At 37.9% G+C, this 13,448-nt stretch overlaps 1 pseudogene; it reads right to left on the bottom strand.

Moving 5' to 3' along the window:
• Positions 1–9,705: 9,705 nt before the first annotated feature.
• Gm52325 lies at positions 9,706–9,848 on the bottom strand (annotated as a pseudogene).
• Between the last annotated feature and the right edge of the window lie 3,600 nt (positions 9,849–13,448).

The raw sequence follows: 13,448 nt of genomic DNA, 5'->3' as shown, positions 1-13,448 counted from the left end.
CTTACAGCTAGATTTCATGGAGGCATTTTATCAACTGGGGTTCCTTTCTCTCTGATGATTCTAACTTGTAACAGGTAACTATCTAGTACAGAAACCATATATTTCGTCTTAAAATATGTTGTCAGCATGTTGAAATTATTGATGATTTTTTGAATAAAAATTCTTAATGGTTTTGTTTTGCAGTGAGTCTTACAAGTTATATTTTATTTCCTGACTGGATGATGTATTTAATTTTTCTGCACTATGGTTTCTTTGTGTAAGATCACCAGCACATTTTAAAGGAAGGGACCAGATGTTTCTTGGCTCTTGGCATCTTGTTCAAGAAAACTAAATAAATGTTATGCCCAGTCATGAGACCCTCCAAAGAGACTACCAGGGACCACAACTCTGATGCAAGCACAGAGAGTCTTTATTCAGCCTCAAGCCTGGGCCACAAACCTTCCAGATCCAACAGGGTAAGACAGGAGCCCCAAAGTCTAGGGAAAAGAGAATTATAAAGAAAAAAATGCAAGCAGGGATTTCCAAGTCTTGGCATTTCGTGGTTGGGTAAGAGGGTTCAGGATTGATTCGTAGGATCTGGTCAAACCACAAGTAGGGACCAAACATCTTAAAGGAGCACTGTAACCTGGGAATGGCTCATGTTTTCTTAGCCCACCTTGTTATTGGCTGACCACAGCTGTTATGTCTATTTTGTTATTGCCACAAATATCTTGTGGTTTTTCTCAGAACTCAAGGGTGGGGGTTCAAGTCACTTTAAGGAAAAACAAAACAAAACAAAACCTAAGATGGAGTCTGGAAAACAAAATAAAGTTTGTTCTGCTACTTTTAATCACTTCAGAAGCATACTCAAAATATAATGTAACAAGAAGGGATTTTATTCAAAAGCAAACTTCCCTGCAGCCAGAAATGCTTCAGAGAAATAGTGGGCTACCTTAGCTAAAGTGTCCCAAGGATTGTGAGTTACGCTGGGGCTTCCTCTTAGCAAGTTGAAGAGACAAGGGGAGTGGATTGCTAGGAATGAGGTAGTGGGTGGTTTTCTGTTTTGACTGACAGGCTACATAGCTTTTGTTTATTATATATGTCTTTTATATGATGCATCTGATTTAGTCATATGCAGAGTCAATCATAAGATGGTTGTCTACAAAGCACCTTGAATTTTATGTGAATCCCTAAGAGTTCATCTGCAGATAAGAAAGGTTCTAATGACCCCTATTCTGCTCCCTGGGATTAAGTACCTCATCCATTGTTCTTTAATGTTTTTCCCACCAATTTAGGGTTCTTGATTTCAATTTTGATGTCGGCAGCTGTGATACTTATCAGTCAACTTCTTACTCACAAAAGTTCCAGTAACTAGGGGCCTCTTTTCATTTTGTTGTTATTGTTGTTGTTGTTGTTAAAAATGCAGTTTTTCATATGCTGATTACGGTTTCTCTTCCCCAACTCCTTTGAGATTCTCTCCCACCTCCTTACCATGCTAAATCCACACACCCTTTTTCTGTCTCTCATTAGAAAACAAACCAAACAAATATCAAAAGAGTAAAAATAAAATTAAATATAATTAGATAAAACAATAACAAACAAACCAGAATAAAACCAAACAAACAAACAAACAAACAAAAAGATCTAAAGAAAAAGCACAGCTGCATACATAGGAGGCTGGAGAGATGGCTCAGTGGTTAAGAGCACTGACTGCTCTTCCGGAGGTCCTGAGTGCAATTCTCAGAAACCACATGGTGGCTCACAGCCATCTGTAATGGGATCTGATGCCCTCTTCTGGTATGTCTGAAGACACAAAAAATAAATAAAATATATAAAACAAATAAATCGTAAGAAAAAGAAAGAAACATACATAGATTCAGAGATGCACATATTTGAGTAGACAGGAATTCCGTAAAACCACAAACTGGAAGTCATTCTGACTGGTATATTATAAAATCTCAAAATAGTTTTGTTTCTCATATTTTCTGTATAACTAAGGATATTGAACTTTTCTTTAGTTGCTTCTAAGCCACTTGTGTTTTCTCTTTTGAGAATTCTCTCCGTAGTATGTACCCCATTTTTTAATTGGGTTGGGTTTTTGTTTTGGTTTGGTTTGGTTTTTTGATGTTCAATATTTGAGTCCTTTATATATTTTGGATATTGGCCATTTAGGGTAGTTGTGGTGGTTTAAATAGGACTGGCCTCCATAGACTTATGTTTTTGAATGCTTAGCCCATAGGGACCAGCCCTATTAGGTGTGACCTTGTTAGAGTAAGTGTGGCCTTGTTGTAAAAATTGTGTCACATGGAGGCAGGCTTTGAGGTCTCATATGCTCAAGCTATGCCCAGTGTGGAACAAAATCTCCTTCTGTTGCCTATGAATCAAGATGTAGGACATGCAGCTCTTTCCCCAGCAAAATGTATGCCTGCATGCTGCCATGTTTCTCACCATGATGGTAATGGGCAAAACCTGTGAAACTGTAAGCCAGCACCAATTAAATGTTTTATTTTGTAAAAGTTGTCATGGTCATAGTGTCTGTTTACAGTAATAAAACCCAAACTGAGACAGTAGTTGACGAAAGTCTGTACCTATTCTGTAGTGTGCACTTTGTGTAAATGATGGTATTCTTTACCATAGAGAAGTTTTTCAGTTTCATAAGGTGCCACTTATTAATTGTTTGTCTTAGTGCCTTAGCTATTAATATACTGTTCAGAAGCACGTTTTGTAGATTGCTGTCTGGAAGTCGGTGAGGGCAGGTGAAAGATAAGACTGTGATTGGGCAGTGGCAAAAGAAGGTTGGCTGAGAGTTTTAGAGATGAGTACAGAAAGACCGAGAGATGAGGGAGATAGAAACGAGGAGACAAGATAGAACCTATAGGAGAGGAAGACAAACCTGATCCACGTGGCTTCAAATAGCCACAGGTAGCTATGGATACAAGAGAAGAGCATGGAATAATATAGGGCAATTTGTCCAATCTGGGTGGGCCGCTTGTATCATTGAGTTTTGAGTTCTTTGTATGGGTGTTCTGTGGGGTGAGAATTTACTGTTATAAATCTGACTGATATATTATAAGCCTCTGGAGTTTTCTTTCCAGGGGGCCCATGGTTTAGAGCAAGTCGTGGCAGACTAGCCTCAGGGGATGGATGACTGGGAATGCCAGCAGTTCAGTGGCAAGCAAACCTCGAGAAGTTGGGCAGACTGCCGCATGGGTATATCCATGGGCACGGGAGACAGCTGTGGCCGGAGAGTAGCCGTTGTTAGCATGGATTGCTTTTTAATAATTACATGCTACCTCGGGAGGCAGAGGCAGGAGGATTTCTGAGTTCGAGGCCAGCCTGGTCTATAGAGTGAGTTCCAGGACAGCCAGACAGAGCTACACAGAGAAACCCTGACTCGAAAAACCAAAAAAAAAAAAAAAAGAACAGCAACCAAGATGGTTAGTTATTGAACACCTGCCCATCCAGCCCCACACCCACCCCAACCCCGTCTTTTTCTTTTTCTTCTTCTTTTTCTTTTTCTCTTTCATCCTTTTTTCCTTTCTTTCTTCCTTCTTTCTTTCTTTCTTCCTTCCTTCCTTCCTTCCTTCCTTCCTTTCTTTCTTTCTTTCTTTCTTTCTTTCTTTCTTTCTTTCTTTCTTTCTTTCTTTCTTCTTGAGGCTATTGTGAAAAGCAGTGTTCCCTAAATTTCTCTCAGAGTCCATTTTTCATTTGCATATAGGAAGGCTACGTATTTTTGTGTATTAATTTTGTATCCAGTTACTTAGCTAAAAGTGTTTATCAGCTGTCAAAATGTCCTTGTAAAATTTTTAGGGTCACTTACATAATCATCAATCAGCAAGTAAAGATACTCTGACTTCTTCCCTTCCTGTTGTATCCCCTTAATCTCCTTAAGCTGTTTTATTGCTTTAGTTAGATCATGGACAGCCTTAGCTTGTTACTGGTCTTAGTGTAAACGCTTTGAGTATCTTTCCATTTGTGTTGATGTTGACTGTGAGCTTGTGGTAGTCTCTCCAAAACTTTTATCATAAAGGAGGGTTGGATTTTTCAAAGGTCCTTTCTCCATTTAATGAGATGATTCTGTTTGTTTGTTTATTTTCTTTAAACCTATTTATATGGTGAATTATATTTATCAATTTATGTATGTTGAACCATACTTTTGTCTCTGAGATGAGGCCTACACTTTTTTACGTGTTCTTAAATTGTGCTTGAAAGCATTTTTCTTTTGAGAAATTTTACATCTATGTTCAAAAGATAAATTGGTCTATAATTCTATTTCTTTGTTGAGTCTTTATCTGGTTAGGTATTAGACAGCCTTATTCTTATTTCTGCCAATTTTCTGGGGCTATATGTGGACATCTAGACTTTTTCAAATTTCTGGCTATAAACAGTAGTGGAAATGAATAGCCAAATATCTCTGTAGTAAATAAAAAGTTCTATATGTTTATGTTCAAATGTGGTTTAGCTGTATATCAAAATAGGTCTATCAACAACTTCCTGAGGAACTTCACACTGATGTCCAAAATGACTGCACAAGTTTACACTTCCACCAGCAATGAGGTGTTACTTTTTCCTCACATCCTCATCAGTATTTGCTTACTTATTTTATTGATCTTGGCCATTATAACTGGAGTAAGATGAAATCTCAATGTAGTTTTAATTTCAATTTCCCTGAAGACTAAGGATATTGAATATTTCTTTAAGTGTTCTTCGTCTATTTGTATTTCCTCTTTTGAGGACACTGGTTCTGTATTCTATTTTCTCATTGTGTTGTTGTCATTATATGTTCTAGATACTAACTCTCTATCCATTGTAATTATTGGTAAGGCTCTTTTTACATTCTGTATGCTGCCATCTTGTACAAATAATGATGCCCTTTGTGTTAGAAATGCTTTGAAACTTTACTTATCAATTGATGGTCGTAGTACCTGTGCTATCTGTGTCATATTCAGAAAATCCTTTGTCTCATCTGCCAATGAGTACTTGTATAATGCAACTTTATCCTCTATCAGATTCAGGGTATCTGTTCTTACAATGAGGTCCTTGATCCATCTGAATAGATTACAGTCTTATGAGAAGATAAAGGGGAAACTAGAACCAAAAAGAACTAAATGGGGATAAGGATGGGGGAGGAAGATTTGAATAATATCTAAATACATCTTCTCATATTGTTAAATTATCTGTAGATGACCTGTATAATACAAACACAATGAATAGACTGTAAATAGTTGACACGCTGAATTGTTTAGGACATATAACAAGAACATTTTTTTATATTTGTTTACTAAAAGTAGAGTCTGTTCCCACTTCCTCAGTTTCAATTCCTTATTAGCTAAGTAGATAGAAGTGGACACAATTATAATATGTTGTAGTCTTCAGCCATAAGATGAAAGACATAATTACTATAAGATTTTAATAGCCCCAACCTTCCTGTTAATGATAATTCTAATTTAAGAATAAACTGTAATGTGCAGGCACTAATTAGCAGATGAGACAAAGGATTTTCTGGATAGGACAAAGATAGCACAGGCGCTAAGACCAAAAATAATTAGTAAAATTTCAAAACCTTTCTTAGACAAAGGGCATCATCATCTGGTCAAGGTGGAAGCTAGAAAATGGAAACAATCTTTGCCAATATATTGGGAAATCATATTGTAAATGTGAAAACTCTTAGAGTAAAAGTTCAGCATGACTGAAAATCAGAGAAAGAAACTCAGGATTCGGAAACGACTTTCAAGAATAAGAATAGGCTTGTGGATGGCTAACAAATGACTGCCCCAACTTGAGTCCCATGGCATGAAAGATAGCCTACCTCTGACACTATTAATGATATACTTTGCTGTGTTTGCAGACAGGAGTCTAGCCTAACTGTCATCTAAGAGTCTTCATCCAATGGTTGATGGAAAATAATTCAGACTCCTACAGCCAAACAATAGACAGAACTTAAGTAGTCTTGTGAAAGGGTGTGGGGGTTGGGATAGAAGAGGACTGAGGGAATTAGAGGGGTCAAAGATACCACAAGAAGACCTACAGAATCGACTAACCTGGATCCATTCAGGGCTCAAAGAGACTGAACCACCAAACAAAGTGCATGCAGGGGCTGGACCTACACCACCTACACATATGTAGTAGTTGTGTAGACTGTTCTTCATGTGGGTTCCCTAGGAATTGGAGTGGGGCTGTCTTTGACTCAGTTGCCTGCCTTGATCCCTTTCCTCCTAGGTGGGCTGCCTGGTCTGCCTTCAGTGGGAAAGGATGCACATAGTTCTACTGCAATTTGATGTGCCAAGGTGGCTTGGCACCCTTGTGCCAGAGTAGATTGGTAACTATGGGGACTCTCCTTCTTAGAGAATGAGGGGGAGAGAAAGGGAGAGGGGATGTGAGGGTGGGAATGGAAGAAGAGGAGGGAAGAGGCCTTCAATCAGGCTGCAGAATGAATAAATAGTTTATTTTTTTTAAAACCAAACAAAAGAAAAGGCTTATAAGATGAGCAGAAATCACCTGGCCAAGAAAATAATGAGATTGTCCTTCTTCAAGAGCCAATAGTATGAAAGGCCCTTGGGAGTGACAGAATCTATTTGAGGCATAGAAAATATTCCACAAGCCAGGGAAGTACAGAGCAAATGAGGCTTCAGGGGATGGAAACAGATTTTGAGTGTAATTAGATTTGTTTAAAACTAATGGAAGGTTTTAAGCAAAGCTAGCTTTCTGTATGATTGGAGTAGCCTTTTATAAAGAATCTAGTTTCAGTTCTGCAATAAGTAACTAGTCTGTACTTAACTGTGCCAGATTTTAACTGCATTTTGTAGACATTTCCTACTGTCAGTCAAGTGTGAGTTTGTCAGAAACAGGTTTAGAATAACAAACAGGAAGCAGGGTGCACAATTGCCTGGGAGAATTACTGTCATTGGCCAACCAACTGAAGTTGCATGAAAAGATATTTTATGATTTGACAGTGAAGACAGCTTTCTATGGAGATGTTGGATAAATGAAAAGTGTCTATTGTCTTATATTGGCCCAAGACAGGTGCCATTGTAATTGCTAAAATGATAGTATATTGGCTTTAATGCTTCATTTTAAAAGATTCATCCCCTTTTCTGTCTTTGGCAGATTTTTTTTTCAAATATGGGAACTCCTAAGCCACCATTTTCTTAAAACACAGCACTCTATTATTTTTTACTCTTGCACATGAGGGAAAGAATAGAGTCATGGTTATTTAAGGAGAACATGAAACAAAGTAAAAGAGACAGCATATTTTCATAATAAAATAAGCTGGTTAGTCGGTCATATGCCTTGTGTTTCTTCTGCTACATGCTCTTTCACTTTCAAGTGATTAAGGCTTCTATTTATTATAAGGTTATTTTAACTAGACTAGTATCAAACATGAAATAGAAACCATATTGCATATGAAGTGAGTGAAAAATTATCATTGCTTTTTTTGTTTGTTTGGTTGGTTGTTTTTGGTTTTGGTTTTTTTTGAGACAGAATTTCTCTGTATAGCCCTGGCTGTCCTGGAGCTCACTTTGTACACGAGGCTGGGCTCGCACTCAGAAATCTGCCTGCCTCTGCCTCCCTAGTGCTGGGATTAAAGGCGAGCGCCACCATTGCTTTTGGGAGTGGGGGAAGAAACAGTTTATTTGTCTTACTCTTTCACATCACATTCTATCACTGAAGAAAGTCAGAGCAGAAACTCCAACAGGGTAGGAGTCTGGAGACAGGAGCTGATACAAAGGCCATGGGCAGTGCTGATCACTTGCTCACTCCCAAGGATTTCTCAGCCGGCTTTCTTTTTGAACCCAGGATCACCAGAATCAGCTTGGATCTTCCCAATCAATCATCAATTTTTAAAATGCCCTATAGGTTTGCTTTTAGTCCCATATGATAGAGGTATTTTCTTATTTGAGGCCCCTTCCTCTCTGATGACTCTAGCTTGTGTCAAATTGACATAAAACTAGCCAGCACAGAGCTCTTTCTAATCTCATTTTTATTATTACCTCTTTAAAGATGACAATATGAAATACCACATTGCTTTTTTAAGGAGTCAATATGGAAGACACCCATGTAGATTTTATACAGCCTACATTTCTATGTTCAAATAAGGCATGCAATGGCTCAACAGCCCACTTCAAACTATGCAAACTTTAGGTGACCTGGGAAGAGCTGTCATCCCTGGGAAGTAATTTCTAAACTGAATAACTTACAGAAAAACCCAGATGAGCATGATAGACATAGATCAATATCTATTTACTTTTCATTTTCAGAAAGGGATGATAGTAGCATTGTACTTTCCATCTTTGAAAAAAAGAGTATATTGAAGAAAATAAAATTTAAAAAATTCATTTAAGGTTTTGTTTTTAAAGCTTTGAGAGCACTTGTCCTATGTTATTTTAATAAAATATTCCTAGTGATTATTGTCATAAGCATTATTCATTCAGTCTTATTTGCATAAATATGTGAATGGAAGCAGCATAGAATCAAAGATTAATCACATCAGTAAAATATATACCTAGCTTTGTTTACATTGGTTGTATATATTATGAGCTTTGTAACAAGAATTGAACAGATTTGCTTTAAATGAAAGCCTCACCTAATGACTTGTGGCTGCAGATGGAGGTGGAGCTGTCAACAAGGGATTCTGAAATCTGTGGGAGTATGTTTGGATAGCACCTGATAAGTCCAGCCAAGATGAAAACTGAAGTCTTTGCTGAATTTCAGAGTGAACTTGGCAGTCACTCAAAAGAATACTCCCAGAAAATAAAAATCAATAGCAAAAAAAAAAAATTAATGTAACTAAAGTAGTATAGCTGAGTCTCTTTCAGAGTATGGCTCAATTAAGTTGTGCCAGATATTATGTTTTATGACTTGACAAAAATATAACAAGGAAAGATTGGCTTTTCCTGAAAGAAAACTAGAACCACCTGTAGGCAATATGATAGCCATTTTTGTTCAACATCCTATGTGAAACTGGTCCAGAATCTGAAACAGATGTTTAGGAAGAAAGCAGACACCTACGGTCATGGTGTTGCTGGCAACTTCGTGGAGTGGGGTTAAATGGATATTTGGACTTAGTAACCACTTACATGAAGTCATGCTAAAGCTTTTCTTAAGTTAGAAGATACCTTACAATAGTCTTAACATTGTCTTTCACTTTATCCAGCGACTCTGCTTTATGCTTTTGCTAAGCATACTCCTTCTTTTACAGAAGAGCTGTGCTCCTGGATCTTGCCTGCTTTCTGGCAGCTACAGAAGGGAAAACCAACTGTGTTGTCCTGGGAGTACAAAGTCAGTAAGCTAGCAGAGCATGCTCATGAGCTACTGTCCTCCACAGTTCCATGTCATGCAAAGCAGAAAAAAACAAAATGAAACAGTGACTGCATTTAGGATAATTACCTGTAACATAAGGGTATATTGCTAAGATCTTCACTAACAGAATGGTGTAAACACCATTACCATAGAAGAAATACTGAAGAATTAGCTTGAACTGGAAAAAGTAAATAAAAACAAACAGAATAAAGTCCTACAATATTCTGATTTTGGAGTAAACACACACACACACAAACCACTTTGTTTTATAAAAATCAAGTGGAATATGAGCCTTTTGTTAATATATGATGAGAAATTTGCTACGTTGGCTCCTTTATTTCTTCGTGTGTGTTTACTGGATGACAAATATAAATTCTTATAGTGTAAAGGCTAATAACATGTGAGCCTAAAATGTCTGTTTTGAACATTGGCTAATGTTTCAGTCTATTAAAATGGAAGCATATACAATTTCATCTCTTTGCATAGCAAGGTACAGCTCAAAGAGGAAATAAAATAACAAGATATGAAACATATTTCACTTGATCTTAGCCAAAAGGCCGAGAAGCAATGAAACATATTTCATCTTACTCCAAAAGAGCATAGGCCTTCATCTTACTGTGGAAATCATCACTTATGAATATGCATCACATAGGATCCTCATTCATATAATTGTCTCAAAGCATAAAAATGGGGGTTTTATGGGATAGCATATGGTAAAGTTAGTGCAGTCCTAAGAGAGAATGTCTTCCCACTTCTTCCTTGAGAAATCTGTTTTGTTTTGGTTTTGATTCTGTTGGTTTTCTATTTAATCCAAATTTCAGAAAATTAATACATAAAAATGACAAAAATGAAAATGGTATTATTCACCCATAGAACGGAAGCTTACAGTACAGTGTCGACATTAATTTGTTTAAGAAATCTGATGACACATAATGGATGCTACACAGGATCAGGTCTGCAGTGTGGGCAGGAGGAAGAGGAAAGTGTACTTACTGTGATCAGCTGTCCTTGCCTGTGTGTCCTTAATATGTTTTCAAAGATGGCCTGCTTCAGGTCAGCATTATTGTCACAATCACCCTGAGACATAGTAAGTGTCTATGTAGAATATATATTATGCAAGAAATGCCTGTGCAAGAAATTCTGACTTATAAATATTCTGACTTATACAATAAGTCTGCTTCCAAATACCAACAAAAAAAAGTTTGAAAACATCATTGTGAATGCCCACCTTTTCCTGTAAACTTACTTGATATGGTCATTTCAGTAATCATGTTCTTTATAATTTCCAAGTACATTGCAGAAGAAGCAATGTGTTAGAATGTGGAACTTAACTCTGGCCCCATGGTGTCAATGTAAGAGTTCCTCTTGTCTCCCTTTCCACTAAGAGAAGGCATGGGATGAATGTCTTATACTTTTGTTTCACTATCTCCTTGAAAACCAATTTCTATGAGTTAGCATGTTCAAACCAGGCATACGGTTTTGTTTTGTTTTCTTTTTTAATTTTTAATATTTTTTATTATGTATTTCCCTCAATTACATTTCCAATGCTATCCCAAAAGTCCCCCATACCCTCTCCCCCACTTCCCTACCCACCCATTCCCATTTTTTTTTTTGGCCCTGGCGTTCTCCTGTACTGGGGCATATAAAGTTTGTGTGTCCAATGGGCCTCTCTTTTCAGTGATGGCCGACTAGGCCATCTTTTGATACATATGCAGCTAGAGTCAAGAGCTCCGGGGTACTGGTTAGTTCATAATGTTGATCCACCTATAGGGTTGCAGATCCCTTTAGCTCCTTGGGTACTTTCTCTAGCTCCTCCATTGGAAGCCCTGTGATCCATCCAATAGCTAACTGTGAGCATCCACTTCTGTGTTTGCTAGGCCCCGGCATAGTCTCACAAGAGACAGCTACATCTGGGTCCTTTCAATAAAATCTTGCTAGTGTATGCAATGGTGTCAAGGTTTGGAAGCTGATTATGGGATGGATCCCTGGATATGGCAGTCTCTACATGGTCCATCCTTTCGTCACAGCTCCAAACTTTGTCTCTGTAACTCCTTCCATGGGTGTTTTGTTCCCAATTCTAAGAAGGGGCACAGTGTCCACACTTTGGTCTTCATTCTTCTTGAGTTTCATGTGTTTAGCAAATTGCATCTTATCTCTTGGGTATCCTAAGTTTCTGGGCTAATATCCACTTATCAGTGAGTACATATTGTGTGAGTGCCTTTGTGATTGTGTTATCTCACTCAGGATGATGCCCTCCAGGTCCATCCATTTGGCTAGGAATTTCATAAATTCATTCTTTTTAATAGCTGAGTAGTACTCCATTGTGTAGATGTACCACATTTTCTGTATCCATTCCTCTGTTGAGGGGCATCTGGGTTCTTTCCAGCTTCTGGCTATTATAAATAAGGCTGCTATGAACATAGTGGAGCATGTGTCCTTCTTACCGGTTGGGACATCTTCTGGATATATGCCCAGGAGAGGTATTGCTGGATCCTCCGGCAGTACTATGTCCAATTATCTGAGGAACCACCAGACTGATTTCCAGAGTGGTTGTCCAAGCTTGCAATTCCACCAACAATGGAGGAGTGTTCCTCTTTCTCCACATCCTCACCAGCATCTGCTGTCACCTGAATTTTTGATCTTAGCCATTCTGACTGGTGTGGGGTGGAATCTCAGGGTTGTTTTGATTTGCATTTCCCTGATGATTAAGGATGTTGAACATTTTTTCAGGTGCTTCTCTGCCATTCGGTATTCCTCAGGTGAGAATTCTTTGTTCAGTTCTGAGCCCCATTTTTTAATGGGGTTATTTGATTTTCTGGAGTCCACCTTCTTGAGTTCTTTATATATACTGCATATTAGTTCCCTATCTGATTTAGGATAGGTAAAGATCCTTTCCCAATCTGTTGGAGGTCTTTTGGTCTTATTGACGGTGTCTTTTGCCTTGCAGAAGCTTTGCAGTTTCATGAGGTCCCATTTGTCAATTCTCGATCTTACAGCACAAGCCATTGCTGTTCTGTTCAGGAATTTTTCCCCTGTGCCCATATCTTCAAGGCTTTTCCCCACTTTCTCCTCTATAAGTTTCAGTGTCTCTGGTTTTAAGTGAAGTTCCTTGATCCACTTAGATTTGACCTTAGTACAAGGAGATAGGAATGGATCGATTCACATTCTTCTACATGATAACAACCAGTTGTGCCAGCACCATTTGTTAAAAATGCTGTCTTTTTTTCCACTGGATGGTTTTAGCTCCCTTGTCGAAGATCAAGTGACCATAGGTGTGTGGGTTCATTTCTGGGTCTTCAATTCTATTCCATTGGTCTACTTGTCTGTCACTATACCAGTACCAGGCAGTTTTTATCACACTTGCTCTGTAGTACAGCTTGAGGTCAGGCATGGTGATTCCAGTAGAGGTTCTTTTATGGTTGAGAATAGTTTTTGCTATCCTAGGTTTTTTTGTTATTCCAGATGAATTTGCAAATTGCCCTTTCTAACTCAGTGAAGAATTGAGTTGGAATTTTGATGGGGATTGCATTGAATCTGTAGATTGCTTTCGGCAAGATAGCCATTTTTACAATGTTGATCCTGCCAATCCATGAGCATGGGAGATCTTTCCATCTTCTGAGATCTTCTTTGATTTCTTTCTTCAGAGACTTGAATTTCTTATCATACAGATCTTTCACTTCCTTAGTTAGAATCACACCCAGGTTTTATATTGTTTGTGACTATTGAGAAGGGTGTTGTTTTCCTAATTTCTTTCTCAGCCTGTTTATTCTTTGTGTAGAGAAAGGCCACTGATTTGGTTGAGTTAATTTTATATCCAGCTACTTCACTGAAGCTGTTTATCAGGTTTAGGAGTTCTCTGATGGAATTTTTAGAATCACTTATATATACTATCATTTCATCTGCAAATAGTGATATTTTGAGTTCTTTCTTTCCAATTTGTATCCCCTTGATCTCCTTTTGTTGTCGAATTGCTCTGGCTAATATTTCAAGTACTATATTGAATAGGTAGGGAGAAAGTGGGCAGCCTTGACTAGTCCCTGATTTTAGTGAGATTGCTTCAAGTTTCTCTCCATTTAGTTTGATGTTGGCTACTGGCTTTCTGTAGATTTCTTTTATTATGTTTAAGTATGAGCTTTGAATTTCTGATCTTTCCAAGACTTTAATCATGA

This window comes from Mus musculus, chromosome 17 (genome assembly GCF_000001635.26).
Source record: "Mus musculus strain C57BL/6J chromosome 17, GRCm38.p6 C57BL/6J".
In the NCBI taxonomy this organism is placed as follows: Eukaryota; Metazoa; Chordata; class Mammalia; order Rodentia; family Muridae; genus Mus; species Mus musculus.
This window is presented reverse-complemented; position numbering and strand designations above follow the sequence as displayed.